We start from the raw sequence: 26,161 nt of genomic DNA on the forward strand, positions 1-26,161 counted from the left end.
AGCGCGCACTCTCTCGCTGGTAGGCTGGCGTTTGCCCTCAGCAGAAGAAGTCTGGACGACAGCGCCCGAGCCTCCTCTAACTCCGCGGAAGCATCTCCTCTTTCTCGCCCAAAGTCGATGCGCGGCAAAGATCAATTTTCGTGACGATGCGGTGCCCCAAAAAGTCAACCGCCTCATCTTACAACGAGACCGTGAAGGTAGCGCTGGAATTAACAACGAAGGTGTGAAAGACATCGGTATTGATTGCCGATGTATACGAGGTCTCCACGCGAAGATCGCGAGTAGTAGATAGACAAGACTGTATATACCTGCAGCAAGATGATTGGATCATTGAGCTCTCTGACACTACTGGATATTTCTAATCAAGACGGATAAATCATACGCGCAAGCAGTATTTGCTTTCATCATTTGTTTCTCTTTATTTCTTTAAACATTCCTTACTGAAGTAAAAACATCACCCAGAAAGGAATCGAATAATCCTGGTTGCTTTGATCACGAGCCGTCCAACCTCATCTCTCGTCATTCCCGGTGTCGATCGCTACAAGAGGTTGACCAAAGAACGGAATCAACGGCAGACTCTGCGAAGGTGAGGAAACGAAACCAACCATCTGCCTTTCGTTACTATTTCTAAATAATTTTTATCTGCAATTTATCTGTTGTCTGTAAATTTTGAGCAAGTTTATTGAAATATATAATCTCTATATAAATATGTTGCTGAAAACCTCTTCCCCCTCTCTCTCTATGAAGGCATACGCCTATATCTACCTATCTATCTATATATCTATCTATCTATCTATCTATCTATCTATCTATCTATCTATCTATCTAGATATCTACCTATAATTATTCATCTATCAGAATTTATCTATCTATCTATCTATTTACCAATCTATCTATCTATCTATCTATCTATCTACCAATCTATCTATCTATCTATCTATCTACCAATCTATCTATCTATCTATCTATCTATCTATCTACCAATCTATCTATCTATCTATCTACCAATCTATCTATCTATCTATCTATCTATCTATCTATCTACCAATCTATCTATCTATATCTATCTATCTGCCAATCTATCTATCTATCCGTCTATCCATCTATCTATTCATGTGTATGCTGGCTCGCGCTTGGTAGTGACCAAAGGCAGGATAACGTAGAAAGAACTGTTTCCGATTTCAACCACATGTCTCTTTCAAAGCGTGGCTCTTCATACAAGCGTGTACATGACAACATTGTCATAATATAACAATGTTGTCATAAATTTGTTGTTGTTGATAAATGAATGTTGTTCATTCCCACAACATCTTATACTATACTATATTATGCTATACTATACTATACTATACTATACTATGCTATACTATATACTATACTATAGGCCTACTCTGTGTACTATACTATAATGTACTATACTATACTTTACTATACTGTACTATACTATACTATGCTTATTGCTTAGCTGTACTACATGATACTATACCATATCTAGAAATGTATATAAGGCTACAAAAAGTGTATGTCGTGTATTCTCTGTCATTTGTAAATCTGAGCAAGCATGGAAGTTTGTGCTTGATCAGTTTTGATGTAGAAGCGCTGGGAATGATGAAGCTTATCATGCCATTCCTCTTTTTAGTCTTCCACGGCCCCGTTTTATCAAAGATAAAATCGATTATAAATGTTCTTACCACACAGGCTGCCATTGACTTATGATTGAAATCAACTATATAATCGATTATAACTCTTCATAGCACAGGGCCCAGCTATGCCCAAAAGACAAACTTTATATGTATCAATAACACTTCCGATATTGTGATATATTTATAATGAAGAGATGGATATGCTCCGTGTCTAACAGTCTTTCGTTCTACTTATCCGATGACACATTTGAAGTGATCCAGCGTCTGTACCTCCTTGAGCACTGGGTGCCTGTACGTGGGTCGCGAAGCTCCATAAATCACCTATAATAGTCACGGAAGACCAATAGGCACAGGGGCCCCCTAGGGGCCAACCCTAACAAAAAAGTCCTGTGGTACTCCCTGTGGTACTTGTCGGTACCACACAATGTACCACACACTTGTAATGTTACCACAGGAACTGTGTGGTACTGTACCACAGGCTTGTAGGGTACTCCCTGTAGTACTTGTCAGTACCACACAATGTACCACATAAATAAATGTTACCACAGGAACTGTGTGGTACTGTTTTACAGGCTCATGTGGTACTCCCTGTGGTACTGGTTTGTACCACACAATGTACCACACAAATATATGTTAACACAGGAACTGTGTGGTACTGTGTCACAGGCTCGTGTGGTACTCGGGGATGTACCACAGGGCAGTACCACAGGACATTACCACAGGAAAGTACCACAAGACAGTATACACACAAATTGTCCTGTGGTATTCTGGGACGTATACCACACGACAGTACCATTTACAGGACAGTACCACATGAATTGTCCTGTGGTATTTTGGGACGTACCACAGGAGAGTACAACAGGAAAGTACCACAGGATAGTACCACAGGACAGTACCACACAACTTGTTCTGTGGTATTTTAGGACGTACCACAGGACAGTACCACAGGGCAGTTCCACAGGACAGTACCACAGGAAAGTACCACAGGATAGTACCACAGGACAGTACCACAGGAATTGTCCTGTGGTATTTTGGGACGTACCACAGGACAGTACCACAGGATAGTACCACAGGACAGTACCTCACGACTTGTCCTGTGGTATTTTGGGACGTACCACAGGATAGTACCACAGGACAGTACCACAGGAATTGTCCTGTGGTATTTTGGGACGTACCACAGGACAGTACCACAGGATAGTACCACAAGACAGTACCTCACGACTTGTCCTGTGGTATTTTGGGACGTACCACAGGACAGTACCACAGGGCAGTACCACAGGACAGTACCACAGAGCAGTACCACAGGAAAGTACCACAGGATAGTACCACAGGACAGTACCACACGACTTGTCCTGTGGTATTTTGGGACGTACCACAGGGCAGTACCACAGGACAGTACCACCGGAAAGTACCACAGGATAGTACCACAGGACAGTACCACACGACTTGTCCTGTGGCATTTTGGGACGTACCACAGGACAGTACCACAGGGCAGTACCACAGGAAAGTACTACAGGATAGTACCACAGGACAGTACCTCACGACTCGTCCTGTGGTATTTTGGGACATACCACAGGACAGTACCACAGGAATTGTCCTGTGGTATTTTGGGACGTACCACATGACAGTACCACAGGATATTACCACAGGACAGTACCTCACGACTTGTCCTGTGGTATTTTGGGACGTACCACAGGACAGTACCACAGGGCGGTACCACAGGACAATACCACAAGCCAGTACCACAGGACAGTACCACAGGAAAGTACCACAGGATAGTACCACAGGACAGTACCACACGACTTGTCCTGTGGTATTTTGGGACGTACCACAGGGCAGTACCACAGCACAGTACCACAGGATAGTACCACAGGACAGTACCACACGACTTGTCCTGTGGTATTTTGGGACGTACCACAGGACAGTACCACAGGGCAGTATCACAGGACAGTAACACAGGAAAGTACCACAGGACAGTACACCACATGACTTGTCCTGTGGTATTTTGGGACGTACCACAGGACAGTACCACACGAATTGTCCTGTGGAATTTTGGGACGTACCACAGGACAGTACGACAGGAATTCCTGTGGTAATTTTCGATGTATACCACAGGAGAGTACCACAGGAACTGTCCAAAATCCCACAGGAAAATCATAAAATGGTGCTATTCCACACAGAAGTACCACACAGCAAATTAAATTCGTAAGTACCACAGAAAAATGCTACGGGATATTCTTCTTTTTTTTCTTAACATTTTATACCAGAGGACTATCACATCAGGAGAATATCAAACAGCAGTACCACACAGGAGTACCACACAGGAAAATTGTAAGGCAGAATCAACTGAAATTTATAACAAAAATACAAACAAAAAAGCACATATTAATATTCCTCAATTAATTGATAGATGAGTTATGCTGTGAATTATAGCAATTGATTTGCCATTTTATCCTGTCCTATACTCCTACAGTATTAGCTATTTAGTGAAAGTGCTGATGTAAAGCATGAGAAATTTCATAAGGACTTCTGTGGTACTCCTGTGGTACTCCTGTGGTACTCCTGTGGTACAAATTTTTACATAGCTTATGAATATTCATAAAAAGCACTCTAGATTTTAGCAAATACATATATGACTTAAAAAGTCAAAATATTAATGATGGAACTTACTTTGAACTTTATGAAAGATTGTCTAATTATGTTATGTTATTCCCAATATCATAGATATTGTTATGAAAGTGTAATTTCATATCTTGATAATAAAGTATAATCGAGTTAGTAACCATGCCTTAATGCTTTACGGATAGACGGCCATATATATATGTACTGATACGGTTGATGGCTACCTAGGAATAGAATATGACTATATAGATCTATTATAGGACTAGATTGGCACTTGGCCATTAGACTCTCGTTTGAGGTTATATGTTAGGAGTAGGACAGGTTATTAAGTATTAGGGCCATGTTTGTCTTGAAATCCATCACTCACCTATCAGGAAATTCCTTGATATGTGGCTAAAATTCTCCCAGATTTTTTTTTTAGATCTATCCTGTGTGGTACTCTCCTGTGGTACCATGGAAATGCTGTGTGGTACTGCCCTGTGGTAATGCTGTGTGGTAATGATCGACCTGTGGTACTGTCCCAAAATACTACAGGACAGTTCCTGTGGTACTGTTCTGTGGTACTAGTCCTGTGGTACTGCCCTGTGGTACGTCCCAAAATACCACAGGAATTCCTGTGGTACTGCCCTGTGGTACGTCCCAAAATACCACAGGAATTCCTGTGGTACTGTCCTGTGGTACTGTTCTGTGGTACCGGTCCTGTGGTACTTTCCTGTGGTACTGCCCTGTGGTACGTCCCAAAATACCACAGGAATTCCTGTGGTACCGTCCTGTGGTATGTCCCAAAATACCACAGGACAATTCCTGTGGTACTTTCCTGTGGTATTGTCCTGTGGTACTGTCCTGTGGTACTGTCCTGTGGTACCGTCCTGTGGTAATTACCACAGGAGTACCACAGGACTTTTTCGTAAGGGAATTGATGTGTTTTAAGGAGCCAGTAACATGTGTACATCAGGATATTGGTGAAAACGGATTTACTACCACCACGAATATACCACTGGTCGACCACGCCCTCTTCCCGGGATAATCGCTATATTTAAAATACTAGTACTTTCCTTTCATATCCCGCAACCTTATACCATGGAGGTACTGCACCTCCATGCTTAAAGGGATAGTACAGTATTTGTGGAGATGAGAATTGGGCTTTTAACTTTTTGCGAGATACCAAGAAAGCACTTAGGAAATAGTACAGAGCATACCATTTTAAGAGGAATTCAAAGTTTATTTGATGAAAATCGGGTTTGGAATGATTGAAACATCCAAAAACAAAGTAAAACAAAGCAATCGTAATAAAGTGTGGGTCCCACACTTATTAAAATCACTCTGTTTTGGATATCTCAGCCATTTCAAAACCAATTTTCATCAAATAAACGTTAAATTCCTCATGGAATTACATGCTCTTTCATATTTCATAAGAGTTTTCTCATTATCTCACCAAAAATATTAGAAACATGAAATTAGGTCTCAACCAAAACTATACAATCCCTTTAAGGATGTACTAGGCTAGGTTCGCTTTATAGCGGGCCTACCTTCTTGCTCACACTACATGGACCTACAATGTACAGATGTAGGTCCATGCTCATACCATGCATACTATCTCTTCTGTTGGGTTTATTCTCAGGTATTTTGCAACATACGGCTCCACTGTCATGACAACACATTCATTCCTCAAGAATTGTTAATGTATCATAGCTATGGCGTAAGAGTTTCCAAATCCAAATCAGTTGTCAACTGGGGAGGCATTCGCCCAGAAGTAAAAGATATAATTTGATAGAAATGCTTTCACTGTGCTATGGACATGCTTTCTTCCATCGTGGTTTTGTGTGATGTTATTTCGAAATAAATCCATCAGTTGGACATTGATAGAGAGCATGTCTCCGGCTCAACCAACATGCATTTTTTTAAATGGATTGCATTGTCATCTTCACAGTGTTGCCATGAGAACCAAACACGAGAAGCAGGAGGCGGAGAAGGAGGAGGAGTAAAAAGAGGAAGGCGGGGGGGGGGGGGGGGGGGGGGGAGGGGGGTAAGGGAAAGGAAGGAGGACACACAAACTACGATGTACTCCCGTGAGTAAAATGACATGGCACACAACTACTTGTTAGGCCTATACTGGAACTACAATGCATCATTCCATTGGTATATGGAACTGCATTACCTGCTGTTATAGAAGAAGGCTTCCCTATATAGTTTTTGTTGGTCTTGTGGTTACAGAAAACCTAACCATTCTTTTCACTCCTTCGCTTGTATGCGTGCATGCTTGTGCTTGCACGTATATGTGTGAATTTATGTAGGGCTTAAAGGGATGGCATAGTTTTGGTTGAGATGGGGATTCAGGTTTGAACTTTTTAAGAGATCATTAGAAATCACACGATATGAAATGAAAAGAGTATACAATTTCAGAAGAATTCAAAGTATATTTGATGAAAATCAGTTTTGAAGTGACTGAGATATCAAAAAAATAAAATAAAACAAAGTGGTCCTATCAAAGAGGGACCCACCTTTTTATTAGGACCGCTTTGTTTCTGGATATCTCAGCCATTTCAAAACCATAATATGAAGTTTCTAATTATCTCGTAAAAAGTGAAAACCTGAATCCCCATCTCAACCAAAACTATACTATCCCTTAAAAAAATTGAGGAGTGTGCATGCGTGTATAATGAGATGTGTGAGTGCGAGTGTGCAATGTGTGTGTGCGTATATATGTATGTATTTGTATTTGTTTATTTGTTTGTGAGTGTGAGAGAGTAAACAATAGCAGTTTATAGTGATATTTTGTATCCAAGGCCGATCGCATATTAGTGATCTTTCCCAATGGCTCACGTCCGACCGACAAGGAGTAATGACCCAAAGAAACAGGAGACGCGATATCATCAAGACAAGCACAAGTCCTGCCTTCCAGTTGACAACGCCTCGTTATCACATCCATAATGAACAATTAGGATGCATGAAATCGTACGGCACAATCTCTGTAGGGCCTACGTTTGAAGGAATTTATATTTTATTCAACCATGCATTCAAACAATGCTCCGTAATGTGTGTTTGTGTGTTGAACATGTTTCTTTATATGACACCCCCCCCCCCTTCCATTGAGCCTCGAAAGTTGTTTTTTAGCTAAGAGTCCGTCATCGTTGGAAGACGTAGGAAAGGAATAGCTATTACAGCAGAGAATAATTGTTATTGTATGTGTAGAAGGTGAAAAAAAGAGCAAGAGAGAATTAAAAACAACATATCGAGAGAACAGACGGAAGTCTATGTTTTTAGGATGCTACTAAAGTATACTCGTATATGGGGGAGTATTATAGGACGGATCGCGTCGCAATTCAACGTCAGTGTTGGCTAAGGAGTATAGGGGTTGTATGATGACATGCATTTTTTTTAATGCATTTTAGATGTAGCATGATGACCCGTCTGTCAAGCAATATTGTCGTTGCGTCTTCCTTCTTAAAACCAAAAATGTCATACGGGCCTGCAATATACATACCACCCGCTCCCGCCCGTTAAGATCAATCAGTATGTTGACTGAAGCCCGCTTTGTTTTTCCTTGTTGGCCTTCCGCGTACTAAGATTATTTCGTAATAGGATAACAGGCCCGCAAAAATTGGTTCCATCACTCGTGGGCTAATATTCAAGATGAGCGCTATTTTGGGGAGTCTGAACGAACTCATATAATATAGTAACCCCTTGCACGCGGAGGACGAACAAATGCAACATGGCTCTGTATTGAAGCTGTGATTCCTGAGATGAGACGGGTTAAGCACGCGAGACTGATAAAGTCTTCCATAGGTTCATATTCTGCTTCGGAATATGAAGATGAATATTGTACAGTGAGAACGCTGGTGGTTTTATACAGAGCGAACTATGAATGGAGTTGGCTCGTACATAAATTACTTGAAAAGGGTCTCCATTTCATGTTTATCGCCGTCCAAGTAATTCTTTTTCTATGGTGCATGACACATTTTTTTTTTTTTTTTTTTTTGGTTTACTTCTGTGTAAAGCAAATTCCTTCTCGGGACGAAGTTCCTTCAAAGTTCAAACAAACGCAGGGCTGCCAACATTGGAAACTAGTTGAGAGTGAGACTCCCATAGGCCAATGCTGTAATCTAGGAGTCAAAATGAGTGAGATCAATAGAAATGCATGCAAATGAAATAAAGTTTTAGAGTGAGGAAGGACCAAAATGAATGAGTCTCACTCTCAATGAGTGAGAGTTGGCAGCCCTGCAAACGTGCAGTAAAAAAAGATACGGAACGACGAAAAAGAATTATGCCTACAGAAATATTGCTCTTCAGAAAAAAAAAATCCCAAAACGACTCTCTTTTTACCACACCTGAATGCAGGACTCGTATGAAATCTGGCACTTGAACTGATATACACTTTCCTTGAAGATATGAAATATACCTCACATTGGCGTTATGCTGTAGGTTCCTAAATAGATAGTAGTACATGTAGTATATACTGAATATAACATACATAATGATTCACACTTTACATAGGCGTAGGCCTACCATATACTACATACTATACGCTATAGTTCGTAGGAATATACAGGGTTCGTGGGGGCAGGGTTAGCATTGTTAACTCTGATATTCTTGTGATTTTACCTATTTGCCCGGACAACATCCTTTATTCCGAAGGTTCTTTGATCCGAAATAGAAAATAAGATGCGTACTATTAAAGGCATTATTTACCATTTGCAGATAAAACAAAAACCCAACTTTAGTGCTTTAAAACAGTTCTAAAATGTGAGTTACGTGTAGAAACAACCTGTTCGAAACAATTATAAGTATTGTTGAATATGCAAAATGTGAACAATAGTTATAATATTGTTTTCTAGACTAAACCGTCTACAGTTATGGTTTAGTGAGAAAAATCGTGATATCTCCTCATATTTTAGGCTTTATTGCTAAATTTTTGTATGATAGGATATTTTGTAATACTATTGACCTACACATATGCTTCAATGTGATAACTCGAACATTTTTTAAATCACTGCTCCCAATGGTAAACAGTACCTTTAAACGAACTTTCGGAATTTTGAACATCATTTCATTTTCGGATTAAGGAACCTTCGGAACAACGAACCCCCCCTTTTCCATTTCTGATTACACATAAGAACCTTTGGAACAACGAACCTTCGGAACAACGAACCCACTTTTTTTTCCCATTTCTGATTAAAGACACTTTGGAACAATGAACCTTCAGAATAACGACCCAGAAAAGCGAATCTTCGGGACAACGAACTGTAACCATTTTGACCTCACATAACGTAGTAGACATTCCTTCAAGTACAATGTATTTCAATTCTTTATCCGAAATTAAAATCGTTGATATTTCCCCTTAATCCTATTTTCTTTTAATGAAGTAGAAGACGTCGAGAACAAACATCTATGGTACATAGTATTTCGAGTTCAAAATCAAACTGCATGAACCAACTAGTTTTCACGACTGTTCGGAATTCACTTATATCGTAGACGGTACAGCATCTACTATCTACACAACTTCCTTGAGCGTTTGTCTCTCCCTGTGTTTTTGTCAGAATGTGTTTTCTAACCCCAAACCCCCAGCGGGTCAGATGGACGCGGAATCCAATCACAACTTGGCGGAAGATTTATGATCGTTTTGCTGCTAAAGCCTGTAATAATACAAACTCACTTTAGTCTATTTCTGGGGTGAGTTGATTTCCTTTATTCCGTCGTTTTTCACCGAATGCCATGGTTATTGCTTTCTTCTTCTTCTTCTTCTTCTTCTTCTTCTTCTTTTTTATTCAGGGAACGCCTCCCATTTCATGTAAGAAATTGAACAAAAAATATTTCTTTACACCTTCTTGTAAAGCTCAAATTTCATAGTTGTCTGACTGTGACTCTTTGGTTTAGGTCCTCCCTCTGCATTTTCTCAGATACTGTATTTGTATGTTTACTATAGTACTCAATTATGACATTTGCATGAAATGGAAAGAAGGTCGTGAAGGAGGAGGAGAGGGAGGAAACAAACTTTACACTGGACATTCACATGTACCGAAATTGCTTGATTTGAAACACGATTATAATTATATAGGCAAACTAGAATCGTGTTTCAAATTTAGCAAACTTGCCGTGTGAATGGAAACTGGAATAGCTGAGGGTGATTTGAATCCTTAATTACAATCGTGTTTCAAATGACGGACCGGAGGTGTTTTTAAATCACGTTTCGCCAGAATTAAGCAACGAAACTATAGTCATAGTAAGGGGTTAAGTTATGTTCACACGCTTTAGCGTGTGAACATAACTTTACGCCAATTGTGCTTTTGGGGCGGAGATTACGGTGATCTTCCAATCACTCCCACAGAAAGAAGGCTCAAGAGTGATTGAGGGGAACTTGGCAAGAAGCCAAACCTCCCCTTCTCGCTCTGAACTCGAAAATAACAGAATCTGCGAAGTAGTTCCTGCGGTGTGAATGAACGAATGAATGATTTGAATCGTAATTGCAGTTGTGTTAATTTGTAATCGTGTTTCAAATTAAGCAAAATTTGTTCGTGTAAAAGGCCCTAAGTCATGCATGGTTCAGTGGGTTTGGATCTCTAGAAAGAGATCCATCTGTGTATATTATATACACAACAATGTAAAGGTCATAGAAACAATTGTAATAATGATGGTAATTGAAGACGTATTGACGTAACAAAAATGATAGTTCATGTGACTTACACAATGCGTTAAATCAACTCTGCAGATTGCCTATTATGACAAGACACAGTAAACAAACATCAACTCAAGGAAAATACAGAATACTAACTTTGACGCGATCGATATCTTACACGAAGTAAACAGATATACTTTTGAAGGGATTTCTTAAATTTCTCCAAATCATTAACAGATCTGCTATTTCATAAGGATGGCCTAGATGTGTGAAGGATTTTTGGGTCGATTTGGGAGTGATGAGGGCGTCAAAATTTAGATGAACGTAATTTCCGAGAAGGTATACATAAAAGGTCTTACTAAAGAAATGTTACATTGAGGAGCTGAACCATACAGACAGTGTAAAACAAGAGATAAATTATGAAAACTCCACCATCTACTATTGGTATAACCAGAGTAACGATTGTACAATTTGGGTAATATTTCGTGTTTTTTTAAAATATTTCAATTCATTCCATTTCATTGCCCCCCCCCCCCCCCCCAAAAAAAAGTGCGATTGCAAATAAACATTAATGTATACTGACACAAAATCTATACCACACCTCAATCCAGGAAAATAATGCGAACTGAAATATAATGAATGCGTGTGACTTTAAAGGGGAAGTACAGTCCAAATATAAGTTAGTCTGATAAGAAAGAGTAAAATCTTAAGAGTTCAACGGTATAATTTTGATCAAAATAAGAAAGTTATGACATTTTGAAGTTTGGCTATTTTTTTTTTTTTTTGGGGGGGGGGGAAACAGTTCTTGATAACGGTCAAATATGCCCTCACAACTTACCATATAGTTTGTACATACAATAGTGTAATTTATAGTTTTTTATTAGAACACAATCATGCCCGAGGCTCAAATGGTTACAGCTCGTTATTCCGAAGGTCCGTTATTCCGAAGGCTCTTTAGTCCGAAGATTCGTTATTCCGAAGGTTCGTTATTCCGAATTTCATTTTCAGATTAACGAATCTGCGGAATAACGAACCTTCGGAATAACGCCGCAAATGTTCGGATTAACGAACCCTTTTTCATATTCGGATTAACGAACCTCTAGGTATAGGGAATTTGTGTGTTACGGATTAGCGAACCTTCGGAATAACGAACCTTCGGAATAGCGAACCTTCGGAATAACGAACAGCACCCGCTCAAATCCTCGTTCACTGTTCTGAAGTTATTCAACCAGGAATAACATCATGCGTCAGACTTCAATGATAGAAACATTTGAATTTTCGTGTGTGTGTGTTTTTTTTTTTTGTGTACACTATCAACTGAAAATTGAGAGGGCATATGACATGATTAGCTCGGACAATCATTTGCATATTCATATCCTCTGTACAAGAACTGTTTTGCAGAATTTAGCAAAACTTCAAAATTTCATAATTTCCTTATTTTTCATCCAATTTCTGTCAAATTTTTATCATTGAACTCGTAAAATCTTACTTTTTTTTTAATTTTAATCAGACTAACTTACATTTGGACTGGATTTACCCTTTAATGACATGTACCGAAAGAAAATGAATACCACCCGAAATGATGTGATAGAGAGTGACGTGACGTAACAAGATGTGTTTCAAAAGGAAAAACAATGAAGAGTTTGCTTCCAATGGGCGCTAAATCCATTGAAAAACGATAGATTTAGCGCCTTTTGGAAGCAAGCTCTTCAAATGGAGAACAGGGTTGGCCCACCCACAGAGAACACCATGGGACGTAAAAACGTGATTTAGAGTCTTTTATGCACAGAAATTGTGAGTGTTGAGAGTCAGCTCTTGTAACAATACTATATTTGTATCATATTGTTATATTAACGACAAATTTGTTTATATGCTTATGGTGAGTATTACTTCTACTTCTACTTTATGCTATATACTACTATCCAACCACTATTGTTATTGTTATATTATTATTATTATTATTATTATTGTTATTATTAATTTCATTATTATTATTATTATTACTACTACTACTACTATTACTACATTTGTACTTATACTACTATCCCTATACCATTCCCAGTACTACTATATCATCATGATAATGATGATGGTAGTAACCCTAAAGCAAGAATAGATGGCGATTACCCATGTTCTCACAAAACGGTTTTTATCTATATGATTATTATGCCGCGCGACTATCCCTTTAATTGGCGGTCCAAACGTCATGTTGGGCGATTGAAAAGTCCGTGCGATTAAAAACAGTCCATAACGCCGTTATTGGGTTTCCATAGCAAACCCGACACAATTAGGCAGCAGTCTGGCTTGTTAGCGAGTAATTGTGTTCATTTGCCGCGAGGGGGGAAGCGGAAATTAACATTGTGGTATACGAGAAGTAGGATAGGAAATGCCATTGGTCCCCAAGTCTTTCATCGGGCTCCATGAATATGCGGCGCAACACGCCGGGCCATCCAGCCAACGTTTGTTTATGGACCTGTCTTGTAGGAAGTCAGATTTGAAGTATATGGAAATAGTGAGAAGGATGGTGGGTGTGTGTGTGTGGGGGGGGGGCGATGATGGGGAGGGGGAGATGAGGGAGAGGGAGGTGTCCCGACTTGCGTGTCTATGCTTCCATTAAAAAAGAAATAACATGATTAAATGTGATAAGAAAACCAGAATGAAGAATATTATCATTAATTAATATCATTTTATAAGATTTTCCCTTCTTTGCTTGGCTAACATGAACATTGAGGTTTTTTTAAAACAGTTTTCCTTGTTTTTTGTTTGTTCACTGCTTCGTTAATATCATGTTCTCTTTTTCTTTTTTGATGATAAGAATATATAAACTATTGAATTGAATTGGAAAAAAATAATTTGGTTTCGTCGCCTTCTTCAATACGGCTTCTTTCGGACGTCTACCTTCTGAAAGAAAGAAGGTGAAAGAAAGAGAGAGATTTTCAACACATCTACATTTTGCGTATAATAAATCCCGCTTAGCTGGAGGCTGTTGCTTTTTGTGAAATTACCACGTCTTTGGTGTTGAATATTAATATAATAGCTGCAGGAAAAAAGAGAGAGCAAAATCTGGAAAGGCTGAATGCAAAACGATAAAAAAAAATACATGCAAGGCAGGGGAGAGCTTCTTAGCGGAAGAATTTCGGGCAGAATTTCCTGATTTGATCATAAGCAATCTTGTTTTATCCCGAGCCTGATCGCTCATTCTCAGAGGAGTGTTTTGTCAGCATTTTCTTGATCCCACATCAAATCGAATGATGATTCTACAAATAGCTTTGGATGAAAGCTAAATTGGGTCCATACTTCTACAAAATATTTGCTAGCCGCATCCTGTCATTTTAGCGTATCGGTCATATACCATTCAAGAAAATTATGTATCGGAATTTTCCCCGTTGGAGACAATCTTTTTAATATTCAATTCAATTCAATTCAATAGTGTATTTATTTCCATCATCAAAAAGAAAAGAAAAAGTTGACATAATCCAAAGTGATACAAATTTTTTCATCTTTCTTACACTCGTCTGATAAAGGATTTTTTTTTCAAATACAATATAAAGTGTATGCACGAATGATGTCATAAAAAAGAAACAATGCACTTTGCCATGGCAACAAAAATAGTAAATAATCACAATGATGGAAAATAGTAATGAAGAGAGGATGTTTTTCAAGGCACGCTGCACGTTATTTAACACTTTTACAAAGGCTGATAAATCCCTCTTTGGGAATGAATGTCAAGAATGCTGATTACCTCGGATCTGATGCACATTTCACAATAATAATTCTCTAAATCGATATGAAGGGCGCTCAATGCATCGAGTTTGGACTCGGAAATCAATAATATTGTATCATTTCGGGTGCATTCCGTTGTACGCGGTTGTGTAGCTGGCGATGGACATGGACGAATTCATTGTCTTGTCACGTATTCAGTTGCGTTCATGAATTATTCATGCCAGGATAGCCAAATTTTTCGTGCCTGGGAAAATTGACAAGAAGAGAAAATGAAATTAACATAACACACAATCATGGCTAAACTTTAAAGACAGTTTGGTTTTTTCCCCTTTGCCTCTGAAATGGCGTTCACAGGGAAAGAAATGATTTGACCAGCGATCGAGTAAGTGTTGATGTATAATGTCCTACTGTTCATGAAAACGCTAGTGTCAATATCAATAACAGAATTGAAAATATGCACTTTTTTTTTCTTCCAGATTTTACACTGAAGAACTTTGGTATGTTCGGCATGTTTGATATTAGATAATTAACTAGCAATTTACATGGTATACTTTTGAAAAAAAAAATGATAATCTGTCACAGCCTTATCTACTTTCTTGTACAATTCTGGCTCAAGCGCGTTCTCACAGGTTTTGTTGCTTCTGTTTCATCCGTCAATGTATTGCTCTCCTTCTGCTCTCTCTCTCTCTCTCTTGTAAAATTGCATATTCTAACTTTCCCCTGTCGGTGTACGTTTGTATTCATTTTCCTGTCCGTTTGTTTCATGACTCTCTGCATCAAACACGCAATATAACGGACCTGCACAGAGCTATGTTTAACCAAGGAGGTTCACTAGTACCTCCTTGGTTTAACATATTCAAAAACATGACTGACTTAAAGTTGATCGGGATTGAAAAGTTTGAGTCGAAGAAAAATGTTTGTGTTAAAATTCAATGTTCGGCATCCTGTCACCCATTGGTGTAAATTCCATCTAAAACTGCCAGACACTTCGGTTAAATAGCGAAGAGTTCCATTCCAATTCACACCTTAACAACTATAGTTTAAGCTGCAGCTTATGCTTACTTGTGGGCGAGATCAACATCTTCGTGTGCTTTATATTGTTATTAGAAGGCGGGGGTGGGGGGCAAAGAGATAAAAAAAAACCGAGAAGAAAGATAGAGAAAGAATGAGAGAGAGAAGAGCGGAAGACGAAAAAGAGGAGAAGACAGAATGGGAAAAGCACAGGAATAATGAGGGAGGAAGATAGTTAAGGAAGAAGGACATATAGGTGGAAAAAGAGATAGATATAAAGAGAGACAGGAACAGGGATGGAGGCAGATTAAGGGGAGAATGAAATACAAGACTAAAGGGATGGTACAGTATTGGTGGAGATGAGAATTGGGCTTCTAACTTTTTGCGAGATACCAAGTAAACACTTATGATATAGTACAGAGCATACCATTTTAAGAGGAATTCAAAGTTTATTTGATTAAAATCGGGTTTGGAATGACTGAAACATCCAAAAACAAAGCAAAACAAAGCAATCGTAATAAAGTGTGGGTTCCACACTTTATCAAACTCGCTCTTTTTTTGATATCTCAGCCATTTCAAAACCAATTTTCATCAAATAAACATTGAATTCGTCATAGAATTACATGCTCTTTCTTATTTCATAAGAGGTTTCTCATTATCCCACCAAAAAATGTTAGAAACCTGAAATTAGGTTTCAACCAAAACTATACGATCCCTTTAAACGGAAAGATGGATAGATAAAAACATAAATGAAGAGGGAGAGAGAGAAATGATAGATAGAGGTGGGGGGGGGGGGGGGGGAGGGGAGAGAGGGAAAGATGGGTACAGATGAAATGAAGCCAACAAGACGCTTGATCTCTCAAGCCAACTCCGCGTAGCTCCTGGCTCGATGTGGGTATTACGGGAGTAAAAAGGTCTGATTAGTCGGGATCCCTCTCGCAAATACACCTGTCTTGCGAAGACGGACCCGGCTGCCTGCCCCCTATTTTCCGGGGGAGACACTCACTGTATGCGCGGGCAACATCGGTCACCCTCATTCCACTTCATTGCAAGCCATCATCGGAGGTGTTGAGAGCATTCATAACTCCACCCTCTTTATAGTAGAAGTTCGCTCACCTCATGATGCGTCGAAATTACTCCAACACATACGTCATGTCCCTCAGCAACTCGCCCCCACCCCTCCCCACCCTGTCGTCCCCCTTAATTGCGCACAATTTTAACAATAGATAAGGACAGAGTGTATCCATAGTGTCTATTGACTCTGAAAGTGTTAAGAATAATCAATGATGACTTCTGACTTAATTAATTGAAAATATTAGAACTTTCATTTTTTCTCCCTAGTCTCCTATTACTTTTCTCTATTTATCTTTATCAGAAATTTGCATGCTTTGACGTAATCACCATGGAAATTCAATTTACATTCAAAAATCTTTCTTATTGCCAATTTAATTCGTATGAATTTTTTCACCTTTCATGGCTTCGTATAATTTCCTCTATTAAAATCAGCTGAATTGGAATTCCTCTTGAAGGGATAGTATTTTTTTTTTCTTGGATGAGAGTGGGGATTCAGATTTTAACTTTTAGAGAGTAATTAGAAACAACTTATAAAACATTAAAGAGCATATAATTCTAAGAGAAATTCAAAGTTGAGACATTAAAAAAAACACAGAGAAAAACAAAATGGTCTTAGTATTAAATGGTTGACCTCACTTTTCATCACGACCTCTTTCTTTTTCTTTTCTTAAACTTTCAATTCACCTAAAAATAGTATGCGCTTTCATATTTTATAAGATATTTTTCATTATCTCATTCACACACACACACACACACGCACACAAGAAAAAAAAAAAGGGGGGCGGGAGTTAAACAACGTTGAAAACCTGAAGCCCCATCTCAGCCAAAGCTAAAGGCCTATCATCGCTTTAATTGTCCTGGGATCACTGGACGATGACTTCTTCACCGGGAAAAAGACGGACAGAACGCGCCGTAAAATGTTGACTTGATATCACCACTATAATGGGGAACTAAAATCACTGATGGACGGAAGGAAACAACCTGTATAGTCTCTGTCTGAATTTAATGAAAATGACTTGGCAAAAATTGGATTGTCGAACCAGAGCCCCATTTCGTATATCCCATTGACAATTTAGGGGAAAAAAGAGATACAGCACAGTCAGATGTTTACTTGTCAATGGCGCGAATGTTGTTGCTATGGAAAGCTTGCTATATTTTGTCAAAGGGCGTGTGAGGGAAGATTGTAAATTGTCATTTCTTGTCTATATAGGAACTTTCATAATATCAGGCTAATCTGGTAGAATAGAATTGAAACGAAGATAGATAAGAATAGATGAAAAAAAAAGACATCGGAGAAAAATTGACAGATAAAGAGATGGGGGAAGCGGTCGGGGGATCTCAATTAATTGCCCAGACGTCGGTATATGTTCCCTTATAATCATCCTAAAAAAAGTTAATCAGGTTTCGCTCTCAGCATTCTGCTCTGCGTCGTTTAGTCCTGCGGGCAACATGGCCACACACAACGTCAATAGGATTTTAGGGATTGGGCCTGAAAGGCTTAAAGGGACGCTACGCACACTCACACAGTGACTGGTGGGCGATGCCCGTCATGGACAGCGAGCATGTGATGAAAGAAAAGCGAGTCTCACCTCCCTGCTGCAAAAAGGTTGTCCCTCTCTGTGTGCGGGATACATCCACGCCGAAAACTCCAGCTCATACAACGCCTTCGCTTTAGGGCTCACACCTGTAAATATAATGGAATGTCCCTGACCGCATCACAAAATCGTACCAAAGATACTAAGATAAATTAAGAAAAAAATATTCAAAAATCAGAAATGCAGTTTGGCAAAAACTGAATAGCTGCAGATATTGAGTATGAATTCCTCTACATACTGCATTTTGGTTGGAAGATGAAAGCTTTTCTCATGGAATTTGAAGGGAATATATTTTATTGGGTGCATGTACAGAAAATAGGTGATTTTTTGAGTAGAAAGAACTCGTAGTCTGGCTTTGCGAACACTTGGACAGAGTTTGAGCTGGTAGAAGAACTCCCCTTGGAAATTTGATGGATGAAAGGGTATATCTCGCTTTTTCAGGTTAGTGAAGATGAAACACCTCATTTCTTCTAGATATTTTACAATCTTTTTTTTTTTATTTTGAATGTTAACACACGTCTCTATGGAGAAATATTTACACGTGTGAGCCAGAGTATATAGTCAGAGTATGCGGCACTACAGAAGGAATGCAGAATGACCAACAATGGAGAGCGCTCATGTATTGTTCGCGGCATGAAATTTTCGCGTAATCATCATCCAACATCCAACGCATCATAGTGTAGATAAAAACTTTCGCATGCATTTTGATTCGCGAAATCAAGATGCGCGCAAACATTCCTCGTTTTACAGAGATATGATGTTTGAGTCCTTCTGCCTTCAGCAGCTCTGGGTATATAAATAGCTCCCTCTTTAAGCCACTTTCTTTTCTCCCTCTCTCTCCGTCTCTCCGTCTCTCCCTCTCTCCCCCCCCCCTCTCTCTATCTTTCCCCCTTTCCTTCTTTGTCATGTTCATTACTTATTCTGTGCTTGCTTGCTCGCTATGAACACACGAACACAGATAACATACACAGCACACACACACAAACACGCACACACACATTAATACACATGTGAGTGTGCGTAATTATAAACATATTTACGTATGGATACGTCAGCCTAGAAATACATTTTATGTGCACGTGTGTATCTACACTCAATTTGAAGTCATCAGCCCAATTATTTACTCATTCATACATCTATTTTCGCTCATCCGTTCCTTCTCCCGAAGGCTAATATCTGTCATATCATTCTGGAAATTACCATGGAAGAGGGAATACCTCAAGGATAACAGATAAAACACTTACAGTCTTCTTGCTTTATCGGTGACTAAAGGGATAAACATGTAATATTCGATTATGATCGCTCTATCCGTTTGACAATGAGGATATCTACAGTGCTATCCCAAATGTTATATTAACGCATTGATGTCCTTGCATGGGTAATAACTGGAAGATGACGTGAACACTTGAAGGTAAAAGCATTTAACACAACAACTTTACACATCCTCGCCAAGATTGATAAAAAATCTCTATTTTGGGCTCCTTAAACAACGGAAACCTGATATTTGAGATTTTCTGAGGACAATTTGGGTCACAATCGAAAGGCGATTCTCTGGCTTTAAGTTCAAATCTAAATCTAAATTCGAATTTGAATTTGAGTGTGAATTTGAATTTGAATTCCAGTTTGAATTTGGGTTGGAATTGTGCTTGACTTAATAGAGTTAGAGTTTGAGTTTGAGAATTTGAATATGAGTTTAAGTTTGAATATGAGTTTGAATTTGAGTTTGAATTCGAGCTTGAGTTTGAGTTTGAGAATATGAGTTATTATAGTTAGAGTTTCGGTTTGAGTTTGAGTTTGAAAGTGAGCTTGAATTAATGAGTTTGAGGTTGAGTTTGAATTTGATGAGTTTGATTGTTATGTCTGTTTAAGATTAAGCTCAAGCTTAATTGAACGTTAGCCTCTCTCTTTTTCTCCCTCTCTCCCTTCCCAATATCTGTGCTTTCCTGGAATTTCATTTAACTTTGCCACATATTTCTCTTTGTTTCATTTCTTCAGAGTGTTAAGCAGTTAATCTGCTGTATGTTTTGAATGTCGTCTTTGTCAGTCAAACATTCTTCTTCCAATTCCAATAAACGTAAGTAGGAAAAACATTATGATCTCATCAAGAATATAGCATCGGACTTAAAAGTAAAGAGCATAAATTGGTTGTTTTTCACTCCTCATGATCATTATGAAAATGTAAAGTTTTTACTGATGAGTAGGACCTGGTAATGTAAACTTTGCATAAGCTAAAATCCTTTTGATGGATACAAACCTGTGTTGATCGATTTGTGTTATTTGAAATTCATGTAAGTCGCCGAATGTTATCCATTCCCTTTGGATTTCACAACAGGAGAGCCTGATTTGATATGAAATATAAACAAAGGAAAAAGAGATGGAGATATATGCTTGTAAAATGTATTATACAGTGCAATACACAATGAATGAGGCTGCTGGGGTGCCCGTTTTGTTTGCTCGTAGGTTTGTGTAAGGATTCTTCACTAGTTTAATTGTTCTTTATTGATAATGATAATTCTTTGCATTGTACATTGTATAAGGTATCTTCATGTATTCATGTATAATTTGTTTCGTAAACGGGAATTATAAGTCTTCGGACTTTTCACCCGTCTGTGTGTTTTTAGACGGCAATAAACCTGATCAATTTCAATTTCAATTTCAATTTCGATTTGATCAAAAACTCATTTTGTGATTTAGAATAATGAAAGATGCACAATGGCGTACTTTGTCCTTACTCGTATACTCTTACAATGGCGTACTTTGTTCTTACTCGTATTTTCTTGTCATTTATTCTCTCTCCATTTTTTTCACAATAATATATTCAGCATCATACAATTCGTTCAAGAGGCGGCATTCTGCATTCTGCCCTGAGGAGATGAATTATAATTCTCTCATCTGGAATGGAGCTTTCCAGACCGGGCTTCATGTTAGCATAAATCTGTACACCAACTGCATCAGCATCATGCTTTTTTCCCCTTTCTTTCTTTGTAATGGACCATTTTCAAATCATATTCTTGTGCATGATGTGCTATCGCGATTAGAATAGCAGATATGAAACATACAAAATCAGATCATCCTGAGAAACCAGACCCTGTTTTTCTATTCCACGTGTTGGAATTATGTTCCCTGGTTTCTTGAGGGTATGCCATTCACCTTCTTCTAATGGCGAAAACGTTCCGTTGTTCTATTTTTCCTTCTCTCTCTCACATCCTCCTTTTCCTAACCTGTTCTAAACTAATCTAGGATAAAAGAAAGAAAAACAAAGTATAATATGGCTGATGTATGTGGTGGGGTTTCTTAATTTAACCCACATTTTGTACGTTTTATGAGGAAATATTGATTTGATCTTGATATCTCGGAGAGGACTGACTTTGTCTCTTGAACGAATGTTGATCATATCCAGGTGCAAAATTTAGAGAATTTCACCGTGTCCCTTTGTATGCAAACGATGCATTTACTCGTGCATTTGGTAACGAAGCGTTTTTCGTTGATGCTTCAAAATGATCTTGAAGGTATATAATACAATGTCTAATCCGCGGACCGGAATTTGTAAGAATTAAAGCAGCAAATATTTGATCTTCTCTCTACGCGAATCTTCCTTTAATGTCGTGTCCCTTATGCAAACGTCAAGAAATTTTGCATGATTTAAGAATAATGTCTCTAAAGATCGTATTAAGATCTTACGCGAAAACACCCTATGAAGGTAAGAAATAAAATATGAATAATCTACACCAGGTAATTAGAGAATATGTACGCTCCCATTTTATACCGAGAATAACTGTCAGATCTTTCTTTCTTTCTTTCTTTCTTTTTTTTTTTTTTTTTTTGGGGGGGGTCCGAATTAATTCACTGGAAATATATGATATCGTTTCCCTCTATAGATCGTATAAAGAGGTTTCCAGTTTTATTGTTCTTAGGAAAGGCCTGATTTGCCCACGTCTACATACCAGTGAAAGAAATCTACTTCTCAGTGTTGCAAAATAGACACACAAACTTCACACAGCCTCGTGATGAAAACGGGTTTCTGCGCTGGTGGACTGAAAACCATTATTTTTGTGTGTCATCATCTAGCCACCCCCCCCCCCCCACACACACTTCCACATCAGGTGAGGAAAGGTGAAGGCTAGTTTCTCTCGCCCCCCCCCCCCCCCCCATCTCCCTCTCCCTCTGAGAAATTGTGGCTTGTGAAGTTCGAGGATTACGATGTTTATGTGAGGAAATCGTTAGGTGACTGTTGGCTGACTTCGGTTCAAACTCTTATTTGACCCCATGTCAGTCGTTGTTTAACACCAAGTGACTCATCCCGTAATATTGTCGTTGTTTTCTTTTTTTCTGACACGACATTCTCATATGACAATTAATGTTCACTGCGTATGTCTGTATGTATTCGAAGTATGTGCGATTTGTGTGTTTCTCTGTGTATGTGTGTATGTGTGGGTGTGTGTGTGTGTGCGCGTTTTTAATTGGTGAGAAATTTGGGTGAAGCTTGACAAATGCTGAGTTAACCTTGGGTAAATAACGAACCTTACTTCATTTTCGGGTGAACGAACCTTCGTAATAACGAACCTTATTTCATTTTCAGATTAACGGATTATCTTCGAAATAACGAACCTTCGGAAATACGAACCTTTGGTACAAATCTTCGCAATTACGAACCTTTGAAACAAACCTTCGGAGTAACTTATATTAACCAGAAACTTTATTGCTTGTTATTGTTATTGTGTTCGTGGCTGTTTGTGTAAAAGACTGAGATTGTACACAACAGGTGACTACTGAAAATATGTACGAGATATCATTGCATAATGGCGATCAAACAAATAAAATGGTAGGGGTTATAGACATGAACCTAAGGCATTTTGGAGTTCAACAATTATTTAACCCTTTCTGTGCCATCATCGCAGGGACTGTGGACTAGATAGGCGTATAATGATACTTTTTTTTTTTCAATCAGCACTCGAAGCACAAAAGGGGTTAATGACATCACGATGATGGAGTCGAATCGCACTTTAATAGGGGGCAGATCACGTGATTTTGTCCAAACATGAATCATGTTGAAACAGCAAGATTCCGTGTCGTATTTCTAAATGTGGGCTCATTGTTTTTAACTTTTTTTTAATACATATACTCACAGGTAAAAACTGTCACTCGGTTAACAAAAAAGTGGTCGTGAGTATACGCATATATACATACATAACACACACACCACGCACACACACACAGACATACACACATACACACGTAAGAGAGAGAGAGAGAGAGAGAGAGAGAGGGAGAGGGAGAGACAGGCAGACAACATGAAAAATATGTACAACATAATATTATACGCCGCTACTATGCAGACTCAACAAGCTTTGCTTTTTAGTAGGTTCCATCGTTTTTCTCTTCGCATCCTTTACTTTGATTGAAAATGACACATCGACCGTTATGTATTACTTTTGTATTCCTATTTCTTCATGTATATATCCAAGCTGGACATTCTGTATTATATTTTGTTATATACCATGTATTTTCCATCGAGAAATACGAAAATGAATTGAAATTGAATTGAATTGAATATGGCACAAGATAGCTGGAAAGACGTAACCTACAAAATATTTTCTAATGATATTCTTTATTTCAATTTCATTCACTGTCAACATCATATGTATATTATGTAGGCCTATATATATATATATATATATATATATATATATATATCTGTTTGGTATATGCAGTTTGTTGAGGATTGAAAAGTGCTCAATGCTGTAAAGCAGAGCATATTAGGCGTACCTGTGTTTTGGTGCCTTGTCTGCTACCGGCGGTTTCACGCTGTCGCGATCCTCAGGCAGACTGACGAAAAACTTTTCTGTCAGTCTGCCTGAGGATCGCGACAGCGTGAAACCGCCGGTAGCAGACAAGGCACCAAAACACAGGTACGCCTATATATATATATATATATATATATATATATATATATATATATTTTTTTTTTTTTTTTTTTTTTTTTGAGCAAAGAAAATGGGTTTTCATCGAGATTTTTCCATTTTCTTTGCTCAAAGTTCTCGCTATTTATTATTTGTTTCTGGTCAGTTTTCCCTTCCTTGTTTCAATATATATATATATATATATATATATATATATATATATAAATGCTAAGTGGCTGTAATACTCTTCTAATTTGTGCTGGTAAATCACATTTCTTAAGATGCAGTGAAATAATTATTTTATACACATTCATTCCATGTAGGACCCTGTACAAAAATGAGACATAATTCTATACATCTTATAATACAAAAATCCATCCATCAATCAAGTCAAATCAAATCAAATCAAATCAAATCTTGATCAACTCGATCAAACTCACATATCTGCTTACTGCACTAGATTTTGCACAAAATATACACTTGAAAATACAGCATTTCACAAAAGCATTCAGTAAACTAATCTCAGTTGCAGGTTGCAATCTCAAAGTTGCAAAGACACGCACACACACACACACACACACAAACATAGTCACACATCATTCCCCATTTTCCGTCTTAGAACAAATAGGGCTACAACTAGACATCATGGCGAAACCTGTGATTAGTTACTTCTATTTGTTCGTCATAAACGTCACGTTGGTTTTGTAGAAATCAACGTTTCCACAAATTTAGTCATTTGTCGAATATTACGAGCAGCGAGGCAAGAATTTGCCAGAAACGGAGTTCCCGGTGACGAAGTTGAGTGAAAACAGACGGCATGACCGCTGCAAATACGAGACCAATAAATTTCACTTGACAGTAAAAAAATAAATATTGGCAACCGATAACGCCAAAGTGATGAGATTGAAGGTACAGCTTCAGCTTAGGGTTGCTCAAGACAGCGTTTTGAGCACGCAACAACCAAATCCACTGGAAAATTCGCCATAGAATGTCAAAAGACGGTCTACCTGTTTAGACCCAGTGCATTTAGTTGGCTTTGATAGTCATTGCAATGATGGCAAGTTCGAGTTCTAATTCACATTATTTCGTTCTTTCAGTAGAGCACCAAGGATGACATAAGCTTATATGAGATTATCTTAAAAGCTGTTTTTAAATTTGAAGAGTAAGAGTAAAGCTCCGAGACACTTATCTACCATAAAGTAGAGCGTAAAAAAAAAACGGGACTGAAGGACTGAATCTATAAGACGGTGCCACTTTTCAAATCGTATAATCTTATTTAGCGCACACCAAAATCAACATTATAACACCAAGGAGTAATAATCCAAACAGACTGCCCTTTTGATTCCATGGTGACTGTAGCTGTAACAATAATACCATACCTTGCTTTGATGATCTCTAGCCCCATGATTCGCTGTAGTATTTTTTTAAAGGTCCTAGCACTTTCTTTTTTTCTTCCTCTCTCTTTCTCTCTCTCTCGTGCTTTAAATGGGAATTTACTTCAAACGCAGACATTATGAGGATTCAGTAAATGCAGAATAAATACAGAAACACATGTGTGAAATTTGAGAATCAGAACATTTCTTCATAATTATATCAAAAGGTAATATAAATACCCCTTGTCTTAACTATAGTGGGGAAAAAAGTAAAAGGGGCTACTTCTACCCATACAATTGTATATGCATTGTGACACCACCAAGTAGTACACTCAGTAGCCTTCAAAAGATTGTAACATTTAAATATACATTAGGCCTTCTCCATTTCCCCCAGACATTACCAATATACTACTAGTATTCTCATGATATCACACCCACATCAATCCACGTAGGTAATTAGGGTGAACTTCCTTTAAAAGTACTGTTTACCATCGGGAGCAGTGTATTAAAAAAATGATGCGTACGAGCAGGTCAGGTGTATCAAAGATATCCTCCACGTAAAAATTTCGCAGTAAAGCCAAATGTATATATATATATATATATATAT

General features: G+C 38.3%; 1 pseudogene; it reads left to right on the forward strand.

The window, feature by feature from the left end:
- Positions 1 to 222: 222 nt before the first annotated feature.
- The window catches only part of LOC139722856 (uncharacterized), a 42,106-nt pseudogene continuing 16,167 nt past the window's right edge, over positions 223 to 26,161 (forward strand).

The sequence above is a fragment of the Diadema antillarum genome, unplaced genomic scaffold (assembly GCF_040938485.1).
Source record: "Diadema antillarum isolate AM-2024a unplaced genomic scaffold, OU_Dant_1.0 scf00000174, whole genome shotgun sequence".
Lineage (NCBI taxonomy): Eukaryota > Metazoa > Echinodermata > Echinoidea > Diadematoida > Diadematidae > Diadema > Diadema antillarum.